Source organism: Podarcis erhardii (assembly GCF_964252035.2).
Source record: "Podarcis erhardii genome assembly, chromosome: Z".
Lineage (NCBI taxonomy): Eukaryota > Metazoa > Chordata > Lepidosauria > Squamata > Lacertidae > Podarcis > Podarcis erhardii.
The window spans coordinates 32968288-32981907 of record NC_138504.1 but is presented as its reverse complement, the minus strand read 5'-3'; the positions used below and the strand labels follow the sequence as shown (position 1 = coordinate 32981907).

Here is a 13620-nt window from a genome sequence, read left to right as displayed (position 1 = left end):
CGTTTCATCCTGAGTGTTCCATTTCAACAGCAAATTATACATTCTTGACAAATTCTTAATTTTGCGATCTAACAATTCTGTTTCCAATTTTGATTTTTCCACCTGGAAGCCAACTTTTTTATCCAAATTATATGCCTCCATTATTTGGTAATAATGAAGCCAATCTCGCACTTTGTTTTTTAATTTTTCAAAACTCTGCAATTTTACCCTGTCTCCATCTTGTTCCAAAATTTCCCAATATTTCGGCCATTTGGCCTCCATATGCCTTTGCTTCCAATGGTGGCAACCATCTTGGGGTTTTATTTTCTAACAAGTCCTTATATCTTATCCAAACATTAAACAATGCTTTCCTAACAATATGGTTTTTGAATGCTTTATGTGCTTTTACCTTATCATACCACAAATATGCATGCCAACCAAATACATTGTTAAAACCTGCTAAATCCAGCACATCAGTGTTTTCAAGAAGCAGCCATTCTTTCAGCCAGCAAAAAGCAGCTGATTCATAATAAAGTTTAAGGTCTGGCAGGGCAAATCCACCTCTTTCTTTAGCATCCGTTAATATCTTAAATTTTATTCTAGGCTTCTTGCCCTGCCAGACAAATCTGGAAATGTCTCTCTGCTACTTCTTGAAACAATCCGTCTTGTCTATGATTTGCAATGTTTGAAATTACAGTGCGTGAACATTTCAAAGCACGTCAATCTTAATGGCAGCCCCAGTCCAGGTTCGGAGCGGTAGTATTCTAACTCCCTTCACTCTCTCCTGCAGGCATGTACGATCCACTTCCCCCCTCTTCTCCTGCTTCCAAGGGGGGGTTAGATGTTTTTTACTGATGGAAATTTAGTCTTTTAAGATAGGCTTTCCAAGACTTTAGCTTACAGCCTCTTTGCTTCAGTCTATTTACAAAAGTGGAAGGCGGACTTCCTGTTTTGAACCTCCCCCGTTCGATGCCAAATTAAGACGTTTTAAAAATCCAATTCTCCACTCTACTCACGGGTAATTGCTTTAAAATCCAATTTTCCACAGGAAAAAGTCAGCGCTCTCCAGCAACAGCTGTGCGGCTTCGCTCCATGAAGGAAGCAGTCGATTCGAAGCACCGCGCCACTCACCCTACGTCGCTCCGGATCCCTGAAACTGGGTTTCCCCGCAAGTGGGGGGGCGCAAAAGGTGCCAGCCGAATCCCACGTTCACAGGCTTCACCCGCCTGTGATTTATAGTGGGTCTCCGCCTTCGCCGTGGCGGCCAGACCCAAATTTTCACGAAGCAAATTCCTCCCAGTCAGAGGAATTCCGCCATTGCCGATGGCGCTAACCTGGAAGCCGATCCCAGTGCTGAGGGCCTTCTGGTGGTTTCCTTGCTGCAAGAAGCCAAGTTACAGGGAACCAGGCAGAGGGCCTTCTCGGTAGTGGCACCCACCCTGTGGAATGCCCTCCCACCAGATGTCAAAGAGAACAACAACTACCAAACTTTTAGGAGACATCTGAAGGCAGCTCTGTTTAGGGAGGCTTTTAATGTTTGATAGACTATTGTATTTTAATATTTTGTTGGAAGCCACCCAGAGTGGCTGGGGAAACCCAGCCAGATGGGCGGGGTATAAATAATAAATTATTATGATTATTATTATTGGGTTTCAATTGTTCGGGAGCCGCTTTTGTTCGGGAGCCAAGGCATTCAAGATCCAAGGTACAACTGCACTGACAGGGTATCATTGCCTGCCTTCTGAAGGAAGGAGGCCACACCTGTCCCTTCCTTAGCTGCAAACAACCGCAGCATCCAGCCTCTCTCTCTCTCCAACAGGCACCCCAGAAACAGGTCCACCTGCAGGAGCAGCACCTGGCCAGGGGCCAGGACTCTGGTGAATCCACGAGGCTGAGCGGCTGCGGGAAAGAAAAGGATTGTGGCGCTGTGCAGCAAGCCTCCAAACTGGCTGTGCAAGGCTCTGCTGCCAGGCGCACTCCACATCCCTATGCCACGCCCACCGCAGGGCCCGGGGAACAAGTCCTACTTTTTCTCTCAGCTGTTGACACAACCAGCAGAGGAGCCTGAGGCTGAAGAAGCAGCAAAGGTGGCTGTGGATGGAGGTGTTGGGGCTGTGAGGTCGGCCCCTGCGGGAGGTGCCTGGAAGGAGGCACCCCCAGGAACTGGTACTGTGTCCAGCTCCCTAAAAGACGCATGCCCCCCGCACACACACACCTTGTTCCAGAAAAGTTAAAAAAGTTCCACAAGTCCATGAAATTGAAAATAAAGTTGCTAATATCATAATGCCTTTATAGAAATCTATGGGACATCCATAATTTGGAATACAGTTCTGGTCGCCTCACCTCAAAATGGGTATTGTAGAGTTGGGAAAAGTTCAGAAAAACTGCTGCCAAAATGATCTAGGGGATGAAGCATCTCCCCACGTAGGAAAGATTGCAGCGTTTGCAATTTTTCTATTTAGAGAATAGGTGGCATGCTAAAAGTTCGTAAAATTATAGATGGCATGGATAGAGTGGCAAGAGGGAAGTTTTTCTCCCTGTCTCATAACACTGGAACTGGTGGTCATCCAATGATGCTGAATGTTGGAAGACTCAGGACAGAGAGAAGAACAGACTTCTTCACATAGTGCAGAATTAAACAATGGAACTCCCTCCTAAATAGGGCAGTGATGGCTACCAACCTATGTGGCTTTAAAAGAGGAATAGACCAATTTATGAAAGAGATGGATGACTACTAGCCACGATGGCTAGGCTCTGCCTCCACAGTTGGAGGCAGCAATGCTTCTGAATACCTGTTGCTGGAAACCACAAGCGGGTTGTGCTCTTGTACTTAGGTCCTGCTTGTGGGCTTTCCACAATTGGGGAATTAGATGGAGATTAAATGAGGAGAGAAAACCATGTGCACTACCTTGTGATATAGATGCAATGAAATCAACAAATAATAAAATGAGACAGAACCAATGTCTCCCACCCCCCAGTTTTACTCAGCCTCCAAAGACCCCTTTGGTTTTTCTTGCCCAGAGATGTGAAATTCTCACACCTGGGTAAATGACAGGGAATGGTTCACCTGCCAGAGGATGCTGCCAGGTTCCCACAGGATTCAAAACAAAATGAATGGAGGCCAAGAATTTCTGCATGGAGATTTGTGGCTTGGGGGCATCTTTGGAGCGTTGGAAGGAATGGGAGGGGTATGTGTGTTTTGTTGCAAAAAAAGAGAAAAGTTAAGGATCATTTTTTAAACAACCAAGGAAAGTTGCACAGCCCAAGAACATTTTCTCAAATAATTTGCTGCTCTTGCATCAGAGGTGGTAATTAACCAGAAGTGTCTTCAGGGGGAAGTGGGCTACCTGGCTCGCCCCTTTGCTTAAAAGGTCTTTAACTCTTTGCCTCCTGCACGTTGCAAAGACAGTCAGTCATGGTGGTGCTGTGGGATGGCCTTTGCAAGTAAGAACATAAGAAGAGCCTGACTGCTGGATTAAGCCAAAGGAGCCCATCTAATCCAGCATACTGTTCTCATAGTGGCCAATGGGAAATTCGCAAGCAGGACCTGAGTGCAAGAGTCACTCTCTCCACTTGTGATTCCCAGCAACAAGGGCAGTATGGGATTGAAATGTCAGGGGGAAATATGAGCATCCTTTTCTGACCATCACAGGTATGCAGCTGCAATCAATCCACATCACTTTATTTGGAAGTATAAGGTCTAGAATCTTACATTTTTTTATGGGGAAGGGCCATAGTTCAGAGGCAGAGCTCCTGCTTTGCATGCATGGAGAAAAGGTTCTAGGTTCAATCCCCAGTGGCCTCTCTAGATAGGGTTGGTGATTCACTGCCAGGTGAAGTGCAGTGCAGGCCATACTTAGCTGGATGTACCATTGCAAATATGACACATCTTCCTGTTCTGCAGACAAACATAGTGCAATTCTGCTCCCCGAAGAATATCCTGTGGAGATGACCCTTTGGTTTCCGTGGCCCAGTATTGCTCAAGGTCACGATTCTCTGCTGTTTATCTTCATCACTGAGCCTTCCCCAGTGTCTACAGAAAGAGGAACATGTCGGGCAGAGGTTGCAAACGTTTGTCACATTGTCGTGTGTGCTTTCTTTCCGATGGTTGCCTTTTGCACTGGGGCACATCATCTTGCAGAAGTACAATAGGGCATTTGGGAAGGAGGCAACAGCACTGCCAAAAATGCACACACACACACACACACACACACACGAATTCACAACCAGCCTTGCTGGAATGGGAGAGACCCAGACACACAAGAGATGTGCCTGTGTGGGACTTGGCTAGGAGACTGCATCACTTACTTTTAGCAGCCAGCTGGCAAAAAGCTGGGCATTCACTCACACATCTAGACAACAGTAGGTACTCATCAAGATAGTAGGAATGGCTTTGAAACAAGGCAAGAGACAGGGCCGTCTGCAAGGTCTCATACACCTCAGAGGCACCCAGTAGCATTTCAAGTCTTCCTCCCTGCTACCTCATTTGGTTTCAGGATCACTGTTATCAGATTGAACAAATTCATAGAAGAGGAGGCTATCAATTGCTACTGATCACAATGACTATGCTCTGCCTCCACATTCAGAAGCAGCAAATGCAATAATAATTATCTTGTGTTATTTCTGCTGTAGCATTGAACTATGCATGAGTGGGACCTGTGCTTACTGTAAGTAAAGCATTTAAAATTACTTAAGGTTGTGGTCTAACAGGAGTAGATGCAGAGAAGCAGCATTTTAAGCAGGAGCGAAACTAGGTTTTATTTCACCCGGGTCAAAGTCCCAGTTTGGCATACACACACCCAACGTGCATTTGCATACTCTCACACAGAGAGAGAGGCTGGGAGCCTCAATGGAGTCCTTCTGGAGGCTTCACCCAGGACCAAAAACTGTTTTTCTGTTGTGGTTACCCACACATGCGGGATTTCAGGATCAACTGGTGTTCCTCAGTTATTTCCCCAACACTTCTAATGTTCTCAAGCAGGAAGAGTTGGTGTCGTGCTTAGGTCCTGCTTTCGGTCTTCCCTTTGGGTTATCTGGTTGACCATTGTGAGAACAGGATGCTGCAGTAGATGGATCTTTGGTCCAATGTGGCAGGGCTCTCCATATGGAGATCTACTGTCATAGTGTAACCTTCGTGCATAGAAGAACAGCTCTGAATCAGTTGCTGGAAATCACAAGAGGGGAGAGTTGCTGCTGCCCTCAGACCCTGCTTGTGGGCTTATCATCTGTTTGGTCAGGATGAGGACAGGATGCTGGACTAAATGGGCCAATCCAACATGTGCGTCTTTTTAGGAAATGTTCCCTATTGTGCATTCAGCAATTTCCATTTTGCTCTTAAAAACATATTGGTAAAAGAAGCAAGTGTGTGTGTGTGTGTGTGTGTGTGTGTGTGTGTATATTGTGTGTGTGTGTGTGTGTGTGTGTGTGTGTGTGTGTGTGTGTTTGGAGGTGTGTGTGCACAGGGATGTCTCCTGCTTTTCAGTCAAGGAATTACACAGCCAACAGGTCAAAAAGATCTGAAATCAGGAAGCAACAGGAAGCAGATTTAGGAGCAATCCCCTTCCCGTTGTCCCTGAAAGCTGCTTGGATCAGGAATCAGGAAGGGAGTGTCTCTCCAAATGATTCATAGGTGGGAGAGGTGTGGGAAAGAACTGAGATCAGTGGTGGGTGGGTAGGAGCCCCCCTTTCTGCCCCCAGTGCCAGAAAGATGCAGGAATGAGACATAAATAAAGACATCTGAACTCATTTGGACACATCACAAAGTACAAACTCAACGGCTCTTTAATAAATGATTGACTTAGCCTTAGGTTAAAAAAAGAGAGAAGCAGGCACACCTTTCGATTAAGTAACTTAAGCCCTTGAGTGCCTGGCTCCACACACATGCACGCACGCACACACAAGCAAAGTCATGTGAGATTGCATGAGCACGTCCTTGCTGCGGAAAAATCAATGTGCTTCGACCCGTGGGCCGAGCTTGCAAACCCGGCCCACGCACCCATCGAACCCAAGGCTGGGACACGAGTGGAGCGCAAGCGGATTGTCAGCTGCGTGTGCCTGACAAAGGAAGACAACCAGCTGTGGGTGTGGCTGTTGTTGTTGCCAGTGAGTCCTCTTGCCACAATAAACCAGCTGGTCCAGATTTAAAGGTGCCTCACAAATGCTGAACGTGGTTTGAGAGAGGCTTCTCTGCTTTCCATTCTGAAAACACACACGTGCCTCTTGCAACACAACTTGAGGTCCCCTTTCTGCTCAGATAGGTTGGAAACAACCTGCCTGACCTGTTTTGGCAGAGGGGTGAAAAGTGTGGGGTGTGCACACACAAATCCCTCTTTTTTATTATGATTATAAGGGTTATATAGAACAAGTGTGGTGAAGTGATTAGACCAGGACCTGAGATAGATCTGTTCAAAATCCCCACTCAGCCATGAAGCTCACCGGGTGGCCTTGGGCCAATCAATGCCTCTCAGCCTGACCTACCTCACAGGGCTGTTGTGAGGGTTAAAATGGGGGTGGCCTATGTACACCACTATGCGCTCCTTGAGGAAAGGTGGGATATAAATGTAATAAACAAATAAGCTAAATAAATTTTGGTTATTAATAATTACCCGTTCTTCACCCTGAAGTTCCTGGGCAAGTGACAACATTGAAACGCAACATTAAAACAATTGAAAACAACTTACAATCTCAATAATAAGGTGGATTCTAAAAAATATACAACTCAAGTTATTGTTGTTGTTACCTTTCAAACCATCTTAAGCTCTCTTTAAAAATTCTCTTCAGAGTGCAGCAGAGATGGGGGAGCCTCCAGCTGGTTGGGAAAATGTGGTCCTCCAGGCCATTTTTCCTGGCCCTCAGAAGTCTCCCCAGACCACAGCCCTTTTCTCCAGGGTACCCATTTCACCCGACATGTTCCACATCTTGCTTCAGGGCTTTTGCCAGGCTGGAATAACAGGGATCGTGCCTTTTGCTTGCTTCCCTGAGCTGAGGACAGAAAAACATAAAGGCCACATAATATAATTAATTAATTAATTAATTACATAAATGTAAAAACACACACACACACACAAAACAACCTCAAAGTTAACAGACTAAAACAATAAGATTACTGTAAAATCACATCAACATTCTGAATGTCTAGGTGGGCTTGTATAAACACAAATGTTCTTAGCAGGCACTGAAGAGTACAGTGAAGACACCTGCCTGATATCAATAGGCAGGAAGTTCCAAAGCACACACAAAACAATCCAAGTTCTTACAAATGTGGCATGGGTGTTATGTGGCACCTCTAGAAGTGCCAACTCCACCTATTGAAGCGGTGGACTGGCTCATGTGGGGTAACGTGATCATGTAGGTAAACTGGTCCCAAGTTGTTAAGTGCTTTGTATGCTAGTAGTAACACATTGAACTTGACCTGTTAGCAAATGGGCAACCAGTGCAGATCTCTGAGAACAGGCATTCTATGTTGCCCAGGCCTCACTCCTGTCAGCAATTGTGCTGCAGCATTCTGCGCTAACTGCAGCTTCAAACACAAGGGAAGTCCCACGGTCAGTGCAGTGCATTAGTCCCGTCTTGAAGGGACGAGTGCATGAACTACGTAGGCTGCCCCACCCACTTTGATTCTGGCCCCTGGAAGCTTTCCTGCAAGAGAATGTGGCCCCAGGACTGAAAAAGCTCACTCCTGTTAGACAAGCTTAGATTTTAATATTCTTTGTTCACCCTCTTGTGCTCTCAAGGTTCAACAGTTTGAGGTGAAGGGTGTGGGTGTTCTTCTGCCCTCTTATGATTGCAGAAGTGGAACTAGGGGTTTGTCAGCCTTGGCAACTTCCTTAAAGCAGAATTTGAGCATGGCATAGTGTGGCAAAAGCTGTCAACCAGGTACTTCCAGGTTCAGATGCTGCCTCAGCCGTGGAAACCCAATGAACCTGACACCACCATCTGAACCCCAGATCCGCCAGCATTAAGGGAGTTTGGAATAGGTGGGTCTAGGGTCTGAATACCTCCCTCGTCAACCTCACCTGGCTAAGCCCCCCAACTTCACCTGGCTAAGCTGGAGGCAAGGCTGACTTAGCTGGGGAACTTACTGGCAATAGGCCTGTTCAAGCCTAACAGGTTAGCACTGGATAAAAGGCTTGCCAGTCTGCCCTTTTGCAAGATGTTTCCCCCCTAACCATACATAAAAAATTTGCAAGCAAAAAAAGCTGCTCCTCCTGCAACCTCCAGAACAGAACAAGAGCTTTGCAGCTCCTTCCCCATTTTCATCACAAGAAGTTGACAAAGTCAAAATATTGCTTGCTTTCTTGTCAGCAAGGCAGCAGATGGGTTCTGCCTGAAGGGTCCAAAATGGGTGAAAGCTTGAGTGTTGGGGGCAGCTATGAAAAGGGGAGGGGGCTTGCTCAGGAGCAGACCAAGACAAAGGGCTTCCACAACATTCTCTCTGTATGTTTGTTCCTCTTGAAGAAGACTCTTGTGAGGACAGGATGCTGGACTAGTTGGTCTTTGGTTCCAATCCAGCAGGACTCTCCACATGGAGGACTAATGGGATAGCAGAGCATCCATGCCTGGGGCAGTCTACCCTTAAATACCAGATGGGGAACTGGAGTGGTGCTGTTGCACTTAGGTCCAGCTTGTGGGCTTCCCATAATAGGCATCTGTTTGGCCACTGTGAGGACAAGATGTTGGACTAGAGGAGCCCCCTTTGGCCTGATCCAGCAGCCGGAATCTCCTTAGGTTCTTCCGAAGGTTCCGATGCCGCTGACCCTGTCCTTTCAAAATGACTGCTATATGGTTCCCAAGGGCTTGTTTCACTGCTGCTGCGGAAAAGATCTATTTTTGTGGACTGATTGCACTTGTGTTGGTCAGGAAAAAGTGGTCCTCATTCCCCCTGACTCTTCACTCATTCACTTGCCTTCCTCAGCTTGGGAAAACCACCAGGTCCTGCTATCAACCTCTTGTAGGCAATGTGCAAATGTTGTTTTTCAAATCCAGCTGTTGTGGCACAGACCTGGCCAATCACTTGCTGGCATCCTTTGAAAAGAACCAATTGGGTGCATGAGCAGGTTCCTCTACCTCCTCCCCTGAAACAGGTTCAGACCTGAGAGTTTAGGGTTCCCCTGAATGATCTCATCTGATCAGAGAATAGGGAAGGGAGCACAGGGCTGTGAACAGGGCGCCTGCCTGCCTGCCTGCCAACCCGCCCGCCTGCCTGGGGGCTGGGAGGTGGATGATGCTAATAATCCAAATGAGCAATTTTTTAAAGGGCAAAAAATCAGAGGTACGTGCCAACCAGTTTGCCAACACACCCCTGGCCTGACGCTCTCATTTCCAGGCCCTTTAAACAGGCACGTGATGGGGAGCTATTAAAGAATAATTGTTTTGCAGAAAAGGGTGTTGCCTCATGAGAGGGGAGGTGTGTCTTCTGCATTCTCTCTCTCTCTCCTAGAGGTAGCAAAACTGAGGATAAAATTTGGGTGGAGGTGAAGGGTCAAGGCAGGGCTAAAAAAGTGAACTGTGTGTGTGGGTGCAAGATGGTTTCCATGATTTTGGACAGTGGTGGGGGGGTGCACTCCATGCACCCAGGAATTGACTCTCGTGGAACATGCATTCTTAACAGGTACCACACAATACGTGTTCCACTGTTGTAAGGACTATGTTAGCATCTACACTTTGGAACTTGTTATGTACTGAGTTGAATAGGATCCAAAATGCAGCAGTCTGATTGGTCCTAGAACAATAAGATCCAAAAATGCAGCAGTCTGATTGGTCCTAGAACAATAGGATCCAGAATGCAGCAGTCTGGAGCCATCCAATCCAGCTCCAGGTGGAAGTGAATCCGCAACCTGATTGGCCTAGAGGAGAATCCCGGAATTAGCCAATCACATGGGGCCCATTGTGTAAATAATGTATATAAAGCAGACACTTTGGGGGAACTTGCATTTCTCACTACTATAAGCTGAATAAAGAGCATGAAATCCACACTCGACTCCGAGTATATTTCAGAACTCCTGCCCTCTGACATCAGGCAGGTGCCTTTGCTGTCCTCTTTCTGGAGTACATATAAGAGCCCTGCTGCATCAGGCGAAAGGGAGCCCATCTTGTCCAGCATCCAAAGGGAAGCCCAGAAGCAGGACCTAAGTGCAAGAGCAACTCTCCCCCTCCTGTAGTTTCCAGCAACTGGTATTTGGAGGCATTGCTGCCTCCAACCTCAGATGTAGAGCCTAGCCTTCATGGCTTGCAGCAGCATTGATAGTCTCATCTTCCATGAGTTTGTCCAGTCAAAAGAAAGTAAGGCGAGCCCACTGGATCAGGCCAAAGGGGGGCCCATCTAGTCCAGCATCCTCTAACCACAGTGGCCAGCCAGATGCCCCCACTGGGAGAAGCCCACAAGCAGGACCCAAGTGCCGCAGCAGCAGCACTCTCTAGACCCACTGATGATCACAGAATCATAGAACTGTAGAGTTGGAAGGGACCCTGAGGGTCCTCTAGTCCAACCCCCTGCAATGCAGGAACATGCAGCTGTGCCATACAGGGATCGAACCTGCAACCTTGGCATTATCAGCACCACACTCTAACCAACTGAGCTATGGGTTTTGATCTTTTATTTTTAAGCCAGTAGCCTGAATTGTCTTTAAAAGATTTTCATGGCTAAACTGTTTATTATTATTATTATTATTATTATTATTATTATTATTACTACTACTACTACTACTACTACTTTGAAAACTGCTTAAACGGTATATAATTTTTTGTTTAAGAAGAACGAAGAAATAAAGATGGGTTCTTTTGCATGCAAAGCAGTTACTTTGTCAAAGGTGGGTAGAAGGAGACACAGGTGAGAGGTGGGGAGAGAGGAACTTTACTGAAAATGTGCATTTCCTGTTCCTCTACCTGCAGAGTTCTAGAAATTGAAACTGCTGTGCACCTTCGGAGGAAACTTTTAGAAATACAAAGCCTCACTCACCACCACCCACCCACCCTCCCACCTTAATAATAACCAGGGCTCACCAATCCAGAGCACAGTCAGCGAGCCACCAGAGAGCCATTTTGTGCTAGAAGATAACTCAAGCAACTGAAACAAAGAGCAGCGGCTCGTACCCAGCACTGGTCCCACTCTGCTTGGAAATCCTGGAAGCTCCACAATCTTTTGGTGCGGCAGGGCCTAGACTTTGGAACTCCCCACCTGTTGACATCAGGCAGGAACCTTTGCTGTGCTGTTTTTGGTGCCTGCTAAAAAACATTATCCCCAGATGTTTAGAATGTTGATGCCAGTTTTTAACCTTTTTTTAATTTATCGTGATTTTAATTTTTCCAAAAGACTTAATGATTCTTGTTAATTTTTCTTGGTGGTAATTTTATTGTTTTATCCTTTTTGTAAAATACTTTGATAGTTATATACAGTATATAGATATAGTCAAAAGTCAAAAGCAAGGCTGCCTGCTGTGTTTCTGCTGGAATTGTATTTCACACAGCAGAAGACCTGTGACGCTAAATGCCTGACTTTTGGTTGAGGCAAGTAAGGCTTCTGTTACATGGAGGGGGCAAGTAACTGCACTCCTCTGGAAGATATTGATGGTTGGGCTGGGCTATAAGGGGTCAGGAGTTCCTTAAGGTATGTTGTTGTGGTTTAGTTGTTTTTAGTCGTGTCCGACTCTTCATGGCCCCCTGGACCAGAGCACGCCAGGTACTCCTGTCTTCCACCGCCTCCCACAGTCTGGTCAAGCTCATGCTGGTAGCTTCGAGGACACTGTCCAACCATCTCGTCCTCTGTCATCCCCTTCTCCTTGTGCCCTCCATCTTTCCCAACATCAGGGTCTTTTCCAGGGAGTCTTCTCTTCTCATGAGGTGGCCAAAGTACTGGAGCCTCAGCTTCAGGATCTGTCCTTCCAGTGAGCACTCAGGGCTGATTTCCTTCAGAATGGATAGGTTTGATCTTCTTGCAGTCCATGGGACTCTCAAGAGTCTCCTCCAGCACCATAACTCAAAAGCATCAATTCTTCAGCGATCAGCTTTCTTTATGGTCCAGTTCTCACTTCCATACATCACTACTGGGAAAACCATAGCTTTAACTATACGGACCTTTGTTGGCAAGGTGATGTCTATACCTGAGCCCAAGTTGTTATACCTGAGCCCAAGTTGGCAACCAAAATGGTCAAAGGCCTGGAAACGATGCCTTATGAGGAACGGCTAAAGGAGCTGGGCATGTTTAGCCTGGAGAAGAGGAGGTTAAGGGGTGATATGATAGCCATGTTCAAATATATAAAAGGATGTCACATAGAGGAGGGAGAAAGGTTGTTTTCTGCTGCTCCAGAGAAGCGGACACAGAGCAATGGTTCCAAACTACAAGAAAAAAGATTCCACCTAAACATTAGGAGGAACTTCCTGACAGTGAGAGCTGTTCGACAGTGGAATTTGCTGCCAAGGAGTGTGGTGGAGTCTCCTTCTTTGGAGGTCTTTAAGCAGAGGCTTGACGACCATATGTCAGGAGTACTCTGATGGCGTTTCCTGCTTGGCAGGGGGTTGGACTCGATGGCCCTTGTGGTCTCTTCCAACTCTATGATTCTATGATTCTATGTTCAGGACTGTGGGTATCAATGCAAACTTGGAGATCCCATTATCAATGCTATGAGTCCGAGACAGCAGGTCTCAGATCCAGCAGGGTTAAGAAGACCTGAAGAGTCTTGTCTGATCAGGCCAATGGCCCACCTAGTCCAACATCCTGTTCTGACAGGGGCCAACCAGATGCCTCAATAGGAAGCCAGCTAATAAGACCTGAGTGCAACAGCAACTCTCTCCCTCCTGCAGTTTCCAGCAGCTGATATTCAAAAGCATTGCTGACTCCAACCATTGTGGCTAATAGCCTTTGACAGGTCTCTCCTCCATGATTTTTTTTTAAAGGCATCTAAGTTCGTGGACCTTGTTGCCTCCTGTGGGAGTGAGTTCCTCATAACACCTTCAGAAGGAGCATTTTTCCAGGCAGGACTGGAACCAGCAGAGGAAATATACAGCTATTCTCTTTATTGCTTTAATTTGTTTGGAGTCAAAGGATGGAGAGCAGTGGATTTACATGACAAGGCCCATTTTTTTGGGGGGGGGAGTGGAGGAGAGCCCTGCTGCAAGCAGCTAAGGCCTCCCCCTACCTCCCAACTCCTAAAGCTCCTCTGATTCATCCAATGTGTGAATACAGATACCTCCCCCGCTGCGCCAAAGCTGTCAATCCTCCTAGACAGAAGGCCTTGCTGGCGGTCCAACCAGCCGTTGTTGCCTTTCCCTGTGGCTCCCTTGGGACTGAAGGCCATGGGAATGGTTTCCTTGAGCCAAGCAGGGTTAGGCGCACATGGACAGATTGGGCCCCACCTGCCTGCACCGGAATCCCAGCACAAACCACCAAGGCAGCTTCTGTCTTGCAGCAAGTCAACAGCACTTCATGTCTGCTGGCACTGTTCCAAAATTATGTACATATGTCAACATGCAAAATATGTTGGGCACGTGTTCACCTCATATTATTATATTTATAACCCTCCTTTTCTCTAAGGAGTTGGAAGACAGCACACCTAGTTTTTCCTGTCCCCTATACGCTCACAACAACGCTATGAGGTAGGGTAGGCCAGGAGGTGGCTCAGTGGCAGAACCTCTGCTTTGCATGCT

General features: G+C 46.7%; 1 long non-coding RNA gene across 1 annotated transcript in view; it reads right to left on the bottom strand.

Moving 5' to 3' along the window:
* The window catches only part of LOC309333672, a 38430-nt gene that overhangs the window by 17270 nt on the left and 7540 nt on the right, over nt 1-13620 (bottom strand). Inside the window, exon 2 of the long non-coding RNA XR_014152662.1 lies at nt 6719-6960. This is a non-coding gene — a long non-coding RNA (uncharacterized lncRNA). The remainder of the gene's footprint in view (nt 1-6718; nt 6961-13620) is intronic.